General features: G+C 38.9%; 2 long non-coding RNA genes across 3 annotated transcripts in view; both read right to left on the bottom strand.

Moving 5' to 3' along the window:
- Positions 1-3,964: 3,964 nt before the first annotated feature.
- LOC127531668 (uncharacterized) overlaps positions 3,965-14,985 on the bottom strand; it is a 28,440-nt gene continuing 17,419 nt past the window's right edge. For both annotated transcript variants that reach the window (XR_007938812.1, XR_007938811.1), the window contains 2 exons: positions 4,713-4,780; positions 3,965-4,071 (listed from right to left, as the gene is read on the bottom strand). This is a non-coding gene — a long non-coding RNA (uncharacterized LOC127531668). The remainder of the gene's footprint in view (positions 4,072-4,712; positions 4,781-14,985) is intronic.
- Positions 5,194-5,766, bottom strand: LOC127531669 (uncharacterized). Its single transcript, XR_007938814.1, has 3 exons — positions 5,754-5,766; positions 5,567-5,632; positions 5,194-5,329 (listed from the first exon to the last, which is right to left on the bottom strand). It is a non-coding gene; the product is annotated as an uncharacterized LOC127531669 (long non-coding RNA).

Here is a 14,985-nt window from a genome sequence, read left to right on the forward strand (position 1 = left end):
TCAGCAATAGCAAGTAATATCAATCAGATTCTATGAACTGTAAATCCAGGCAGTGCTGCACCTGCAGTGTTCTTACATATTTATATTTGTAGAACGAATGGGTTCACAGATAACACTGTCAAAATACAGTCTGAGATACAGTAGGATAACACTGTTTCCTGTGGACAGAAATGTGTATACAGCTCACAGAATCTAGTCACAGAATGTGGTTTAATCCCACTCGCTAAAAGTAATTTCTCTTTCACCAATATTTAAGTCTGTGTAGCCTTCAGCCAATTTTGTGTGTGCAGTTATTTCAGTTGTAGGGCATGACATGACAAGGCAACTAGCTAACCGGCATGAATATTAGCATGCTAACGTTAGCGTTTTTTTAGTAAAATCATGTGTCTGTCACAACTAATTTGTGACTAATACGTAAAAATAACTCAACTACATAGGAATTGCAAGTCATCGATTACTTTAGTATTACAAATCAGCAAATAAAATTCAATCCACGAATTTGTGTACTTACCAGTGCAGTGTTTGTTGCCTCTGAGTAGCCGTTTTTTGATTGGTGAAGAAGGTCAAAGTTACGTGTGACGTGTTCATGGTGACGTTTCAGCTGAGACACCGGAGTGTCGATATTTACTCAACCGCTAGAGGTCGCTTAACTTCAAAACGTAATATTCGGTCGTAATGAGGGGCGTGTACAAACGACCTATGTGGTGGTTTTTTCAAGGAGGACAGTCTCGTCCTGTAAAGAGTCTTTAGCCTCTGTAGGGCAATCTAGTCCCGATCCATCAATCAATCAATCAATCAAAGTTTATTTCTATAGCACTTTTCATACAAAAAGTAACACAAAGTGCTTAAAAACAAACAATATAAAACAATAAAAAGACAATGCCCCACATCCCTCCCAAATCCTGCCCCACATCATACTTCCTATGAACACACAGACATACACACACAGACAGTCACACACAGACACACACACACACACACACACACACACACACACACAGAGAGAGATTAAGTCTCGTCATGCACTTGTGATGTCTATTGGTTTAGTTCCCCACAACTGGTCCGATATGCAACATTATCTGGTCACATACTGGCTCCACTATGGACACACGCACACTCATTTTAAAGAAAATCACTGCTGTACAGACACACATTTGAATATACACACACTCACATACTGTACACACTCTCACAAACTCTGCGTCTGCTGGTCTAGGCCCATTGATCCTGGGTTCGGTGCCATAGAGCTTTGAATACAATGCTAATAAGAAATATACACACATATACATATATTAACACACACACACACACGCACACGCAAACAAAACAGACACACAGACTTCAGCCATAGTTGTAGTTTTCATTAGCTGATAATTTCAGGGCTCTGATGCTGTTTTTGTGTTGTTACTTTTTTCTTTTAAAGGGGGCTGAGGACTTACCACCAGACTCCATTAAAAATAATCATCACATTTAGTGCTTTCCTGTCCTTTATTATCTGGCATATTCACTGTTAACTGTGTCTGCTCTCATCTATTGCTACTGTTAATGGTGTGAAATTATAGTTTGAAGAATTCTGAAACCAGAAAAACTACATTTCAGCTTGTAGTACTGATACATGTCAGTGCTGTGGGTCTATTGTATAACTGTAACACGAGCTGCTTTAAGGAGTTAATTAGTTTTTTTCTTGGCATTATTACACTCAGTCTCCACTAGCTATGCCATGAATTGATCAGGATGATATTTTTTCAAGTGCATCGACTTTTGAAAGTCCCTTTTATTATTGTTTCAGCTGAAGTTATGTTTATGAGGAAATGTTCAGATACAATTATCCCACCAAGGCTGTTTTTAACAGCATATGCATCACATAGTGTTTAGATCCTGTAGATATGTTCTAGATATCCTTTATATCTGAGCATTTAGCAAGTTGCTAACCATGTTTTCATACTTTTTACCAATACCATTTGTTGTTTTGTACTGAAGAGACAAAAATTTTCAAATTTGACGCATTGTGCTGTACTGTGATAGTATAGAGGTCGCTACTGAAAGTTTCTTTTTTTTTTTTTTTCTAGATTTTGGTTGTTTGCATACATACAGTATACCTGAATCTCTCAAATTTTGAACTAGAAAAGCACTCAGAGAGCACAGTACTCTGGCAAGGCCGTTCATTCCCTCATATGGCTTTGTCAGAAATGCAGCATATTTTTGTAAAAATGTAGCATTTGTTTAATGCCAAGCCCAAAGTGCCATGAGTCATCATTAAGAGCGGTTCTGACTGGTGTATGCAGCTTCCCTGGTAGTATTAACTGCTCCATCATGAAGCTTTGACAGTTTGATGCTGCAGTACATGATACCATTTCTTATCCGTAACCTCCTCTGCTCCTTTAAAGGAATGCTCCTGTTATGTCCTTTCTGTCTTCACATTTGCACTACAGTCTGAAGTGACGTACCTGGGCATATGTGTGCTGGGAATGGAATTTGTTAGTTTGCCAAGTTCCGGAGCGCAGCTTACAACTCCTGGAAGCTCAAGAGGCTCGGCTTCATGGGTGCAGTTCTGGTATTGACCTCCTCATCAATAAGGCCTCTTAAGAACTGCCATGTATGTTGTTGGGAATATTTTGTTCCTCTACCATCCTCCCTGATGTTTCCTAATCAGATTTTCAGCTCTGATTAGGAAATATCATCACTTTTGGCAACATGAGAGCAAAATAATTCAATTCACATCACATAGATTTCATCAAAAATATCAAAGAAATGATGTTCCTGTGCAGCTAAACTGCCTTCCAAACTACATTTATGCTCAATTTGCATTCAGAGGTTGCTTGTGAATGAAGCAACACAATAATAAACTGGATCACAGTCAGCAGGAGGAGCTCGAGGTCGATAGAGGGCATTCATAGTGTACAACTCGTACACACGTATTCACCCCTGTGGTTACACTTTACACTTTTCCTGCAAAAGCCTCTCCACGTAGTGAGGCTAAATGCACCACATGCATTCAAATACTTTCATTTGAACTACTTCTTATTGGTAAAGCAATGCCACCAAAGCCTGGTCCGTCTATCCTCGTACCGCCGTATTTACATGGAGCATTTTACAGCAAAAAGTCCTATATAATGGGCACACATTGACCTCAGCCTCTGAGATGAAGTGTGATGTGGCTGCAAGATGCAGATTGTCGGGTCACACAGGAAGAAACAGAAAATAACGCAGAGCAACAAACAGAAGTGAGAGGTCACTATTGTGAGCACTGACAGTTACATGATGCAAGCTGAAAGGCAAACAAAAAGAAACAACAGAAAATGGCATGTATAAACATCAACAACTGAACAATCAGTTTTCTTGTAAAATATCCAGAAAATGGGCAGATAAATAAAGTCAGATGATGACAACACATCCTGTTCCAACTCTCTTTTTGTAGTTCAGGTCTGTATCACAAATGACACACTCTTGTATTTCAGCTCTTCTTGTTTGTGACACAGAATAGAAGTTGTCAGTCAAGTTTCATAAATAGATGACCACATCTTGATGTCAAATTTTTACACATTTAGTCAAGAAACGATCAAAAGTACATTCAATTCAATTCAATGCAGTTTTATTTACATAGTGTCAATAGCAGTTCAGATTGTGTCAAATAGCTTGAGAGAACCCATTTGGCCTGAACCCCCACAGAGCAAGCCTGAAGGCGACAGTGGCAAGGAAAGAACCCTTTTAACAGGGGAAAAAAACCTTGAGCAGAACCAGACTCATGTGGGGGGACCCATCTGCTGCTGGCCGGCCAGGTTGAGAGAGAGAGAGAGAGGAGAGAGAGAGAGAGAGAGAGAAGAGAGAGAGAGAAGAGAGAGAGAGACAGAGAGAGAGAGAGAGAGAGAGAGAGAGAGAGAGAGAGAGAGAGAGAGAGAGAGACACAGACAGACAGACAGAGACAGACAGACAGAGACAGAGAGACAGAGACAGACAGACAGAGACACAGACAGACAGACAGAAGACAGACAGACAGACAGACAGACAGACAGACAGACAGACAGACAGACAGACAGACAGATAATAACAACACAAAGCTATTGACACTTCCTAGGAAAAAAGAGAGAATAAAAAACATGTTAGAAAGAGGAAACATGTTAAGTTGCTGACATTGTTTTCAAACAATGACAGAAAAATGTTGATAACAGCCACTTAATATTCTGTGAAATTAAAATGTGAGAATTTGATGTTTTTATGGTGGATTTTTCAATTTAGTTTTTTTTTTTTAATTTTGGTATTAAATCAGTTTAGATTTTATAAATACAATTTTTGATTAATATTTAGCTTATCATATTATAACATTTAGATAACTATTTAGATTTTTTATATACAATTTTACATTGATATTGAGATTATTATATATAAAATTTTATATTACTATTCAGATTTTACATAGGATTTTTTGATAAATATTTTTATAATTATATACAATATTTTAGACTAATATTTTGATTATTATATATATATATATATATATATATATATATTATATATATATATATATCTTTTTCATTGTTTTTCAGTAATTATATAGAACATTTTTTATTAATATTTTGAATATTATACATAATATTATAGCTTATTATTTTTGTAATTTCCCAGTTCCCCAAGCTTCCACTTTCAGTCTCCACATGTTACTTTAACAGATGTTCAGTGATAATACTTGCAACATTTAGCCATGTAAAACATACCTTAAGGAAACATGACAAAACCAGTGGTGGTGATGATGGGTGAAAACTCCTGGTCCATTTCGTTGACACTGGTAATAAAGGGAAACACAGATTTTAGTTGACTTCATGATCCTGCGACAATGACTGGACCTTTGCTGCTTTGATCAAGTAAAAGCAAATCTTTACTATGTTTCACATCAGTCTGTGTCAGATCAGTCAGAATTCAGGAAACATTTTGCTGAACTCTCACATTTGTTCAAAATTTACTTATTTGTTATTTGGGACCCAAAACTAACATCTGTAAAATATTCTGTAGATATTCAACTCCTAAAATGGCTTCACAGACTGGAACACGAGCAAAGAATTAAGCTAGCAAGTTTCAACCACAACAAGCTGACAAAGCATAAATGTTGTGAACTTAACCTTGAGTCAGCTACATCATTTTTTTAGATGGAAAATAATGATAATACTTGCAACATTTAGCGATGTAAAACATACCTAAGGAAACATGACAAAACCGGCGCCACCACGGTGTCTTCTTCTCCTCCGTCGTCTCCGTCGTGTCCCATGCAATCTTCCTTGCTGCCGTCCCTGCAGTGGTGGTGGCGGGTGAAACCTCCTGGTCCATTTCGTTGACACTGGTAATAAAGGGAAACACAGATTATTAGCTTCACCTAGAGTCAGCTAGGTCACCTTTTATACAGAAAATAATACATTTTCTAGTGCTGTTAAGCTGTTATGTTAGTCAACATATTCACACAACTTAGTTTAAAATGACAATTAAATAAACTCTGAACAAAATCTGAGATGGTGGAAAAGCAGCCACCTGAAATGATCAGTTTCAAACAGCAACAGACGGTAAAAGACTTTCATACCTTTCTGCTATGGCCATCTCAAAGACCGGGATTTTAGGAGACAAGTCCTTACAGCCGGTGTCAACACTGTTGATAAAAGGAAACACAGCTATAATTGTAACTGCATGGAGTGAACAAAATGGAAATAACACAATATAATGTGTTCAAATCAATTTAAAAGGGAACAGAAAGAAAGAGAATTTCATACATCTCGTCCGTGTTCTATTGGAATCAGTTGAATCACTTGATTCCTGGTTGTCTGCAGGATACAATACAAAAAAATAACTGTTTAAGAGAGCCGAGACAGACAACATACTGCATTGTTTGTTCACTGGTTTATATTTGGACGATATTAGCTTTTGTTAAACTTAAAAATGGCAAAATCTGCAGCAAGAAACACCAACATTTGATCAAGTTTGAAAAAAAAAAGATAGAATACTGAACTATTCAAAAAATTAACATTAAAATATATATATATTTCTATTGATTTTACCCATTATCTGAACTAACAAAACAGGGGAAATGTGGAAAATACAGTAAATTGTAGAACAAATAATAAGTAAAACGTACCTTGACATGACAGAGCCATCTGCCAAAACCCACCAAGTCTTTTGGGTTTTTTTCAGCTGGACTTGAGACTGTGGTGGTTGGACCATCAGGGGAATCCTGATTACTAAACTTTTTTCCTGTTAAACAGATAGAAAATCACTTGTGAGGAAATGTCACACACACATACCTAACTGAAAAACAGAAAATATCAACAAACACATGAGATTGTCACAGTTCTGTGCAAATCATCTCAATCCATGAAATCAAATGAACAGTGTAGACAACAGAGAATCAGATACTGACCTTTCTGCGTTTCCTATACAGGAGAACATTGTGGTCGTAGTTTGATCTCTTCACAAAATGCTGTGACCTTTCTCTCAAGAACTCCTCAGCAAACTGAAGAGTTTTTCACCTCCTTCACCTCTTTAAAGATTCTAGAATGTTCTCTTATGACAACAAAGATTTTAAAAACACAACAAACTTGGTTCATTTTATTGCTGCTTTAAAATGTCCTTGCAACCAATTGTTTTTTTTGGTTTAGGTTATACAAGCAGTTCTTTGACATTATCAGAATAAATACATAAAATGTGTGAAGAATTAAGACATACATTTATTTTATTTTGTGTTTTTAAAGGAATTTAAAACTAATGGTAGGAGTTTAAAGCTCCAGAAGGCTCAAGTTTGTCAATTCCTTATTGAGTCTTTAAAATAAATATGTAAAATAAAACCATTTATTGGTGGCTGGTGTCTGAGGTGACCACAGATTTAATATTGTAACATAACACAGACATGTGATAAAATTCATATGAACAATTTGAATGAGTGGTAGACAGCGGGGTAGTGGTTAGCACTGTCGCCTTGCAGCAAGAAGATCTCCGGTTCAAATCCCAGCCTGGGCCTGGGATCTTTCTGCATGGAGCTTGCATGTTCTCTCTGTGCATGCGTGGGTTTTCTCCGGGTACTCTGGCTTCCTCCCACAGTCCAAAAATATGCTGAGGTTAATTGTTTACTCTAAATTGTCCGTAGGTGTGAATGCAAGTGTGACTGTTGTCTGTATATGTAGCCCTGTGACAGACTGGCGACCTGTCCAGGGTGTCCCCTGCCTTCGCTCGAGTCAGCTGAGAAAGGCTCCAGTGACCCCTAGTGAGGATAAAGCGGTGTATAGAGAATGGATTGATGGATGAAGTGGTGGACTCACCTGTTCACATATTTCTTTTTTGAAATTCTTATTTTTCAGATCTGAAATGCAGACATTGGAGCAGATCTCACACATAGAGGAGCAATCAAGACTCCTCTACAATCCAGTCTTTTCTTTTTCTTCTTTAAGTGTGAAGAAATAACAAAACAATAACATGGGAGAGTATAAGTGTACTTTGAAGTAAACCAAAAATACAACACTTTCAGTCACGACAGGCAGAAGGAAAAAAAAATGCAATTTGCCAAGACTGTTAGTTCACCTCCACAAAGTCTGTCTGAATGGGTTTGACATATTTAACCCAGTTGGCCCATAGCTTCACAAAAATATCTTTTTGCAAACGTAAACAACATGCCTTTATCCCCCATCATTAAATCGAACATCTTCCTGTAAAATGCAAAATCACTCCCAGGGGCGTATAGACATTACAAAAAGTTACTAAAACATCATCTATTTTGCCTGACACTACAAAGGACCTTCCGCGTCCTCACACAGGCAAATTATATTCCATCAACAGTGTTATCACCTGTGCATCTACACACGTGATCTACTTGATACGCTGTCCTTGCGGTCTGGCCTATGTGGGAAAAACCACAAGAAAACTTAAACATAGGATAAGTGAACATAAAAGCTCTGTACGTAGGAATGACCGGGATTATCCCGTGGCCGTACATTTTAATGATGCTCATCATGACATTTCCTCTTTACGTTTCTGTGGCATTGAACAGGTAAACCCGCCACTTTGGGGAGGTGACCACGACAAGCTACTAAAACAGCGTGAGCTTACTGGATCTATACCCTCCAAACATGACCCCAAAGGGCTTAAATGATGAACTGTTGTTAAATATGTTTCTGTGATCTTGTGTTTGATGTTGTGCTGAAGCATGAATTCTAACGTCCTATTTGTTTTGAGTGGAAGATCCTGTCTAGTTTTAACCACCTCTGGATAAATATGAATATGCACATATATCATGAGTTTATCTAATCATATGACCTGTTGATTGTGTTCATCTTTGTATATGTATACATTTTCATTGTTTTTTGAGCCCCTGATGGTTATTATAGAATTCTTCAAATTATTTATGTTCCTTTGGGAGTTGGGGCTTAGCCAGAACAGACTTGTATGCTTGTTTGTAATTCATTGTTCTGTGTTTTTTGTTTTAAATAGGGCTAATGATATTTGATTGCATGTGTGAATGGGATTGGCTGTGGAGGAACAGCCACTCCCTATTTAAGATGGCTTCTCATGAACTAAAAATGTTTGTCTGATGAAGGTCTAGTACCCGAAACGTCACAACAATAAAGGATATATTGCAAGTTGGACAGTGTGCGGGGGCCTCTTTTTGCAACTTTATGGTCTGTTTTTCCTCCACGCACCTGTTTTTTTGATAGATGTGCAAAGTGTTTACCTTGGCCTGACACTACAAACAAATCTCCCTTCCTTATCTACTAACTCCGAAGTTTGTTCAAAAGCCACTTTTGATGATATTAAAATTACTACCCCTCTCCTACGTCCTGTTTATAACTAGAGGAAAACACTATGAGAATCCCATCTCTTTAATTTCTCATGCTCAGATGGAGTGAGATGTGTCTCTTGTAAGTAAACCACCGTCCATTCTCCCTCCTCATTTAGACAATTTTTGACTTCTCTTTGCTGGGTTTATAAATGCTTTCATTTTAAATGAGATACACACGTGGACAAAATTGTTGGTAGCCCCCCTCAGTTAAAGAAGGAAAAACCCACAATTCTCACTGAAATCACTTGAAACTCACAAAGTAACATAAATAAAATTTATTGAAAATTAAATAATCAAAATCAGCCATCACTTTTGAATTGTTGATTAACATAATTATTTAAAAAAACAACTAATGAAATAGGGCTGGACAAAAATGATGGTACCCATAACTTAATATTTTGTTGCACAACCTTTTGAGGCAATCACTGCAATTAAACGATTTCTGTATTTGTCAATGAGCGTTCTGCAGCTGTCACAGGTATTTTGGCCCACTCCTCATGAGCAAACAGCTCCAGTTGTCTCAGGTTTGATGGGTGTCTTCTCCAAATGGCATGTTTCAGCTCCTTCACATATGTTCAATGGGGATTCAGATCTGGGCTCATAGAAGGCCACTTTAGAATAGTCCAACGCTTTTCTCTCAGCCATTCTTGGGTGTTTTTGGCTGTGTGTTTTGGATGGTTGTCCCTGTTGGAAGACCCATGACCTGCGACTGAGACCAAGCTTTCTGACACTAGGCAGCACATTTCTCTCCAGAATGCCTTGATAGTCTTCAGATTTCATCGTACCTTGCACACTTCAAGACACCCCTGCTGGCAATGCAGCAAAGCACCCCAAACATTACTGAGCCTCCTCCATGTTTCACCGTAGGGACAGTGTTCTTTTCTTCGTATGCTTGGTTTTTGAGTCATGAACATAGAGTTGATGTGCCTTACCAAAAGCTCCAGTTTGGTCTCATCTGTCCAAAGGACATTCTCCGCACAAGCTTTGGTGCTTGTCAACATGCATTTTTGCAAATTCCAGTCTGGCTTTTATGAGTTTTTTTCAGCAGTGGTGGTCCTCCTTGGTCGTCTCCCATGAAGTCACTTTGGCTCAAAACGACGACGAATGGTGCGATCTGACACTGATGTACCTTGGCCTTGGAGTTCACCTGTAAATTTCTTTGGAGTGCCTCTGGCTCTTTGGATACAATTCCGAACGATCCGGTCTCTTCGAATTGTCATCGATTTCCTCTTGCGGCCACGTCCAGCCGGAGGTTGGCTACTGTCCGTCGGTCGTTGAACTTCTGAATAATAGAGGCCACTTGTTTGATCAGCAGGAACTTCGAACAGGCTCTTAGAGATGGTCTTATAAGCCTTACCTTTAAAGGATGTTGGTCTACTAATTTTTTTTCGGATGTCCTTGGGAACTTCTTCATCCTTCAGCTTCCTGTTGTCCATGTCAGTGTGGTACACACCTTTTCACCAAACGCAGGGTGACTTACTTGTCCTCCCTTTAAATAGGCAGACTGACTGGATTATGAGTTTTGGAAACAACCTGTGATGTCAATTAAATCGACACACCTGAGTTAATCATGTCACTCTGGTCAAATAGTTTTCAATCTTTTATAGAGGTACCATCATTTTTGTCCAGGCCTGTTTCATTAGTTTGTTTTTTTAAATAATTATGTTAATCAACAATTCAAAGTAATGGCTGTTTTTGATGATTTAATTTTCAATAAATTTTTATTTATTGTTACTTTTGTGAGTTTCAAGTGATTTCAGTGAGAATTGTGGGTTTTTCCTTCTTTAACTGAGGGGTACCAACAATTTTGTCCACGTGTGTAACTTTAAGGATCTGCTTATTCATTTATATATGATTTGACAGAAATCAAAGCCTTCTCATGAATTTTAAGTAGTATTAAAGCTGTACACAACAAAACTCTCTCCCAAAGGAACAACAGGAACATATATAAACAGTTTTTGAACATAAACTTTGGAAACGGGTTTCCTACAAACGTGTCTGAGTTAGAGGCTCGTAAAGGAGGAGCCCTGTGGGGTTTTGAGAGAACAAAACTCTCGTTAGGGGGTGTCCCACGCAACAGCATCGGTCGTGGGGCCCTAGTTTTTAGTGTATAGGCCGAAGACAATTCGCCAACTCACGAGTCCCGACTCATTTAGATACAGAGCAGTAATGTAGAATTCACACATTGCTGTGAAAAGTGCGTCTCGGCTTATCAGTAAATGTTCATTACTTACAGGCTGCAGATAAGGTCTTCATATTAAAGGGACTATAGATCACCAGTCTTTGTCCATAGGGGATTGCCTTCTGAATTCTTTCAGCTTTTCTTTATACTGGAAACGCTGATTTTTCTTAAGCCGTGGTGTTGTCCCAGTCCTCCGTGTCGGGCTCCGCATCTCCGCTCCGGCCGCGCCGTCTCCCCGCCGTTTGCCAGGTGGACAGGTGTTGGAGCTCCTCTGGGCTGGATCAGCTGTGGGCTTAACCACGTTGACTGGGTACCCTCGTGAAGCCATGTCTTTTCGTCGCCTCCCGTAGCGTCTTGGAACAGTCTGTTGCCGTCTGGATAAAAGATTCGTATCTTTGCAGGATATGGTGTTTGAAACTTAATGTTTTAGCTCTCAGGACTCTCTTGGCTTCAGCGTACTCACTGCGTTTCTTCAGAACCTCTGGAGGAAAGTCATTTTCAACGTAAAACCGTACATTGTCACACAGCAGCTCTTCTTGCTGCCATGCCGCCTGAGCACCTCCTCTTCATACGGTAGACTTCCGAATCTGAGCACGATGGAGCGGGGCCTCGCATTAGCGTCAGTTGGCCTCTGCGCCAGGGCTCGGTGAGCCCGCTGAATTCCAAGTCTTCATCCTGACGAGTCAAGTGTGGTTTTTAAAAAACTGTCCATGAAAACCAATCATATCATCTTTGATGGCAAAAGTAAAAAAAAAAAGTAAAGAATTACATATTTGACTTTACTAGGGCACATACACACGTACTGTACATACATTTTCAGCGTCTGTACAAAAATGTTTTCAAAGAAACCTAGGTTTGTTCCGTTATAGAGAAAGATACAAACTTTTTTTTGATGCAAACTCATCTGCCAATGCTTTTCCCATCTCCAGCCACTGTCTGAAGTTGTCAGAAGCCATCTGAAGACAGAAGAAAGGAAGGAGAAAGGCACAAAGACTGGTCTATGATCACTGATGGGGATCATGCATGTTGGCTATTAAATCAGCAATAGCAAGTAATATCAATCAGATTCTATGAACTGTAAATCCAGGCAGTGCTGCACCTGCAGTGTTCTTACATATTTATATTTGTAGAACGAATGGGTTCACAGATAACACTGTCAAAATACAGTCTGAGATACAGTAGGATAACACTGTTTCCTGTGGACAGAAATGTGTATACAGCTCACAGAATCTAGTCACAGAATGTGGTTTAATCCCACTCGCTAAAAGTAATTTCTCTTTCACCAATATTTAAGTCTGTGTAGCCTCAGCCAATTTGTGTGTGCAGTTATTTCAGTTGTAGGGCATGACATGACAAGGCAACTAGCTAACCGGCATGAATATTAGCATGCTAACGTTAGCGTTTTTTTAGTAAAATCATGTGTCTGTCACAACTAATTGTGACTAATACGTAAAAATAACTCAACTACATAGAATTGCAAGTCATCGATTACTTTAGTATTACAAATCAGCAAATAAAATTCAATCCACGAATTTGTGTACTTACCAGTGCAGTGTTTGTTGCCTCTGAGTAGCCGTTTTTGATTGGTGAAGAAGGTCAAAGTTACGTGTGACGTGTTCATGGTGACGTTTCAGCTGAGACACCGGAGTGTCGATATTTACTCAACCGCTAGAGGTCGCTTAACTTCAAAACGTAATATCGGTCGTAATGAGGGGCGTGTACAAACGACCCTATGTGGTGGTTTTTTCAAGGAGGACAGTCTCGTCCTGTAAAGAGTCTTTAGCCTCTGTAGGGCAATCTAGTCCGATCCATCAATCAATCAATCAATCAAAGTTTATTTCTATAGCACTTTTCATACAAAAAGTAACACAAAGTGTCTTAAAAACAAACAATATAAAACAATAAAAAGGACAATGCCCCACATCCCTCCCAAATCCCTGCCCACATCATACTTCCTATGAACACACAGACATACACACACAGACAGTCACACACAGACACACACACACACACACACACACACACACAGAGAGAGATTAAGTCTCGTCATGCACTTGTGATGTCTATGGTTTAGTTCCCCACAACTGGTCCGATATGCAACATTATCTGGTCACATACTGGCTCCACTATGGACACACGCACACTCATTTTAAAGAAAACCACTGCTGTACAGACACACATTTGAATATACACACACTCACATACTGTACACACTCTCACAAAACTCTGCGTCTGCTGGTCTAGGCCCATTGATCCTGGTTCGGTGCCATAGAGCTTTGAATACAATGCTAATAAGAAAATATCACACATATACCATATATTAACACACCACACAACACCACACGCAAACAAGACAGACACACAGACTTCAGCCATAGTTTGTAGTTTTCATTAGCTGATAATTTCAGGCTCTGATGCTGTTTTTGTGTTGTTACTTTTTTTCTTTTAAAGGGGGCTGAGGACTTACCACCAGACTCCATTAAAAATAATCATCAACATTTAGTGCTTTCCTGTCCTTTATTATCTGGCATATTCACTGTTAACTGTGTCTGCTCTCATCTATTGCTACTGTTAATGGTGTGAAATTATAGTTTGAGAATTCTGAAACAGAAAAACTACATTTCAGCTTGTAGTACTGATACATGTCAGTGCTGTGGTCTATTGTATAACTGTAACACGAGCTGCTTTAAGGAGTTAATCAGTTTTTTTCTTGGCATATTACACTCAGTCTCCACTAGCTATGCCATGAATTGATCAGGATGATATTTTTTCAAGTGCATCGACTTTTGAAAGTCCCTTTTATTATTGTTTCAGCTGAATTATGTTTTATGAGGAAATGTTCAGATACAATTATCCCACCAAGGCTGTTTTTTAAACAGCATATGCATCACATAGTGTTTAGATCCTGTAGATATGTTCTAGATATCCTTTATATCTGAGCATTTAGCAAGTTGCTAACCATGTTTTCATACTTTTACCAATACCATTTGTTGTTTTGTACTGAAGAGACCAAAAATTTTCAAATTTGACGCATTGTGCTGTACTGTGATAGTATAGAGGTCGCTACTGAAAGTTTCTTTTTTTTTTTTTTTTAGATTTTGGTTGTTTGCATACATACAGTATACCTGAGTCTCTCAAATTTTGAACTAGAAAAGCACTCAGAGAGCACAGTACTCTGGCAAGGCCGTTCATTCCCTCATATGGCTTTGTCAGAAATGCAGCATATTTTGTAAAAATGTAGCATTTGTTTAATTGCCAAGCCCAAAGTGCCATGAGTCATCGTTAAGAGCGTTTCTGACTGGTGTATGCAGCTTCCCTGGTAGTATTAACTGCTCCATCATGAAGCCTTTGACAGTTTGATGCTGCAGTACATGATACCATTTCTTATCCGTAACCTCTCTGCTCCTTTAAAGGAATGCTCCTGTTATGTCCTTTCTGTCTTCACATTTGCACTACCAGTCTGAAGTGACGTACCTGGGCATATGTGTGCTGGGAATGGAATTTGTTAGTTTGCCAAGTTCCGGAGCGCAGCTTACAACTCCTGGAAGCTCAAGAGGCTCGGCTTCATGGGTGCAGTTCTGGTATTGACCTCCTCATCAATAAGGCCTCTTAAGAACTGCCATGTATGTTGTTGGGAATATTTTGTTCCTCTACCATCCTCCCTGATGTTTCCTAATCAGATTTTCAGCTCTGATTAGGAAATATCATCACTTTTGGCAACATGAGAGCAAAATAATTCAATTCACATCACATAGATTTCATCAAAAATATCAAAGAAATGATGTTCCTGTGCAGCTAAACTGCCTTCCAAACTACATTTATGCTCAATTTGCATTCAGAGGTTGCTTGTGAATGAAGCAACACAATAATAAACTGGATCACAGTCAGCAGGAGGAGCTCGAGGTCGATAGAGGGCATTCATAGTGTACAACTCGTACACACGTATTCACCCCTGTGGTTACACTTTACACTTTTCCTGCAAAAGCCTCTCCACGTA

This window comes from Acanthochromis polyacanthus, chromosome 21, assembly GCF_021347895.1.
Source record: "Acanthochromis polyacanthus isolate Apoly-LR-REF ecotype Palm Island chromosome 21, KAUST_Apoly_ChrSc, whole genome shotgun sequence".
NCBI classification, from domain to species: domain Eukaryota; kingdom Metazoa; phylum Chordata; class Actinopteri; family Pomacentridae; genus Acanthochromis; species Acanthochromis polyacanthus.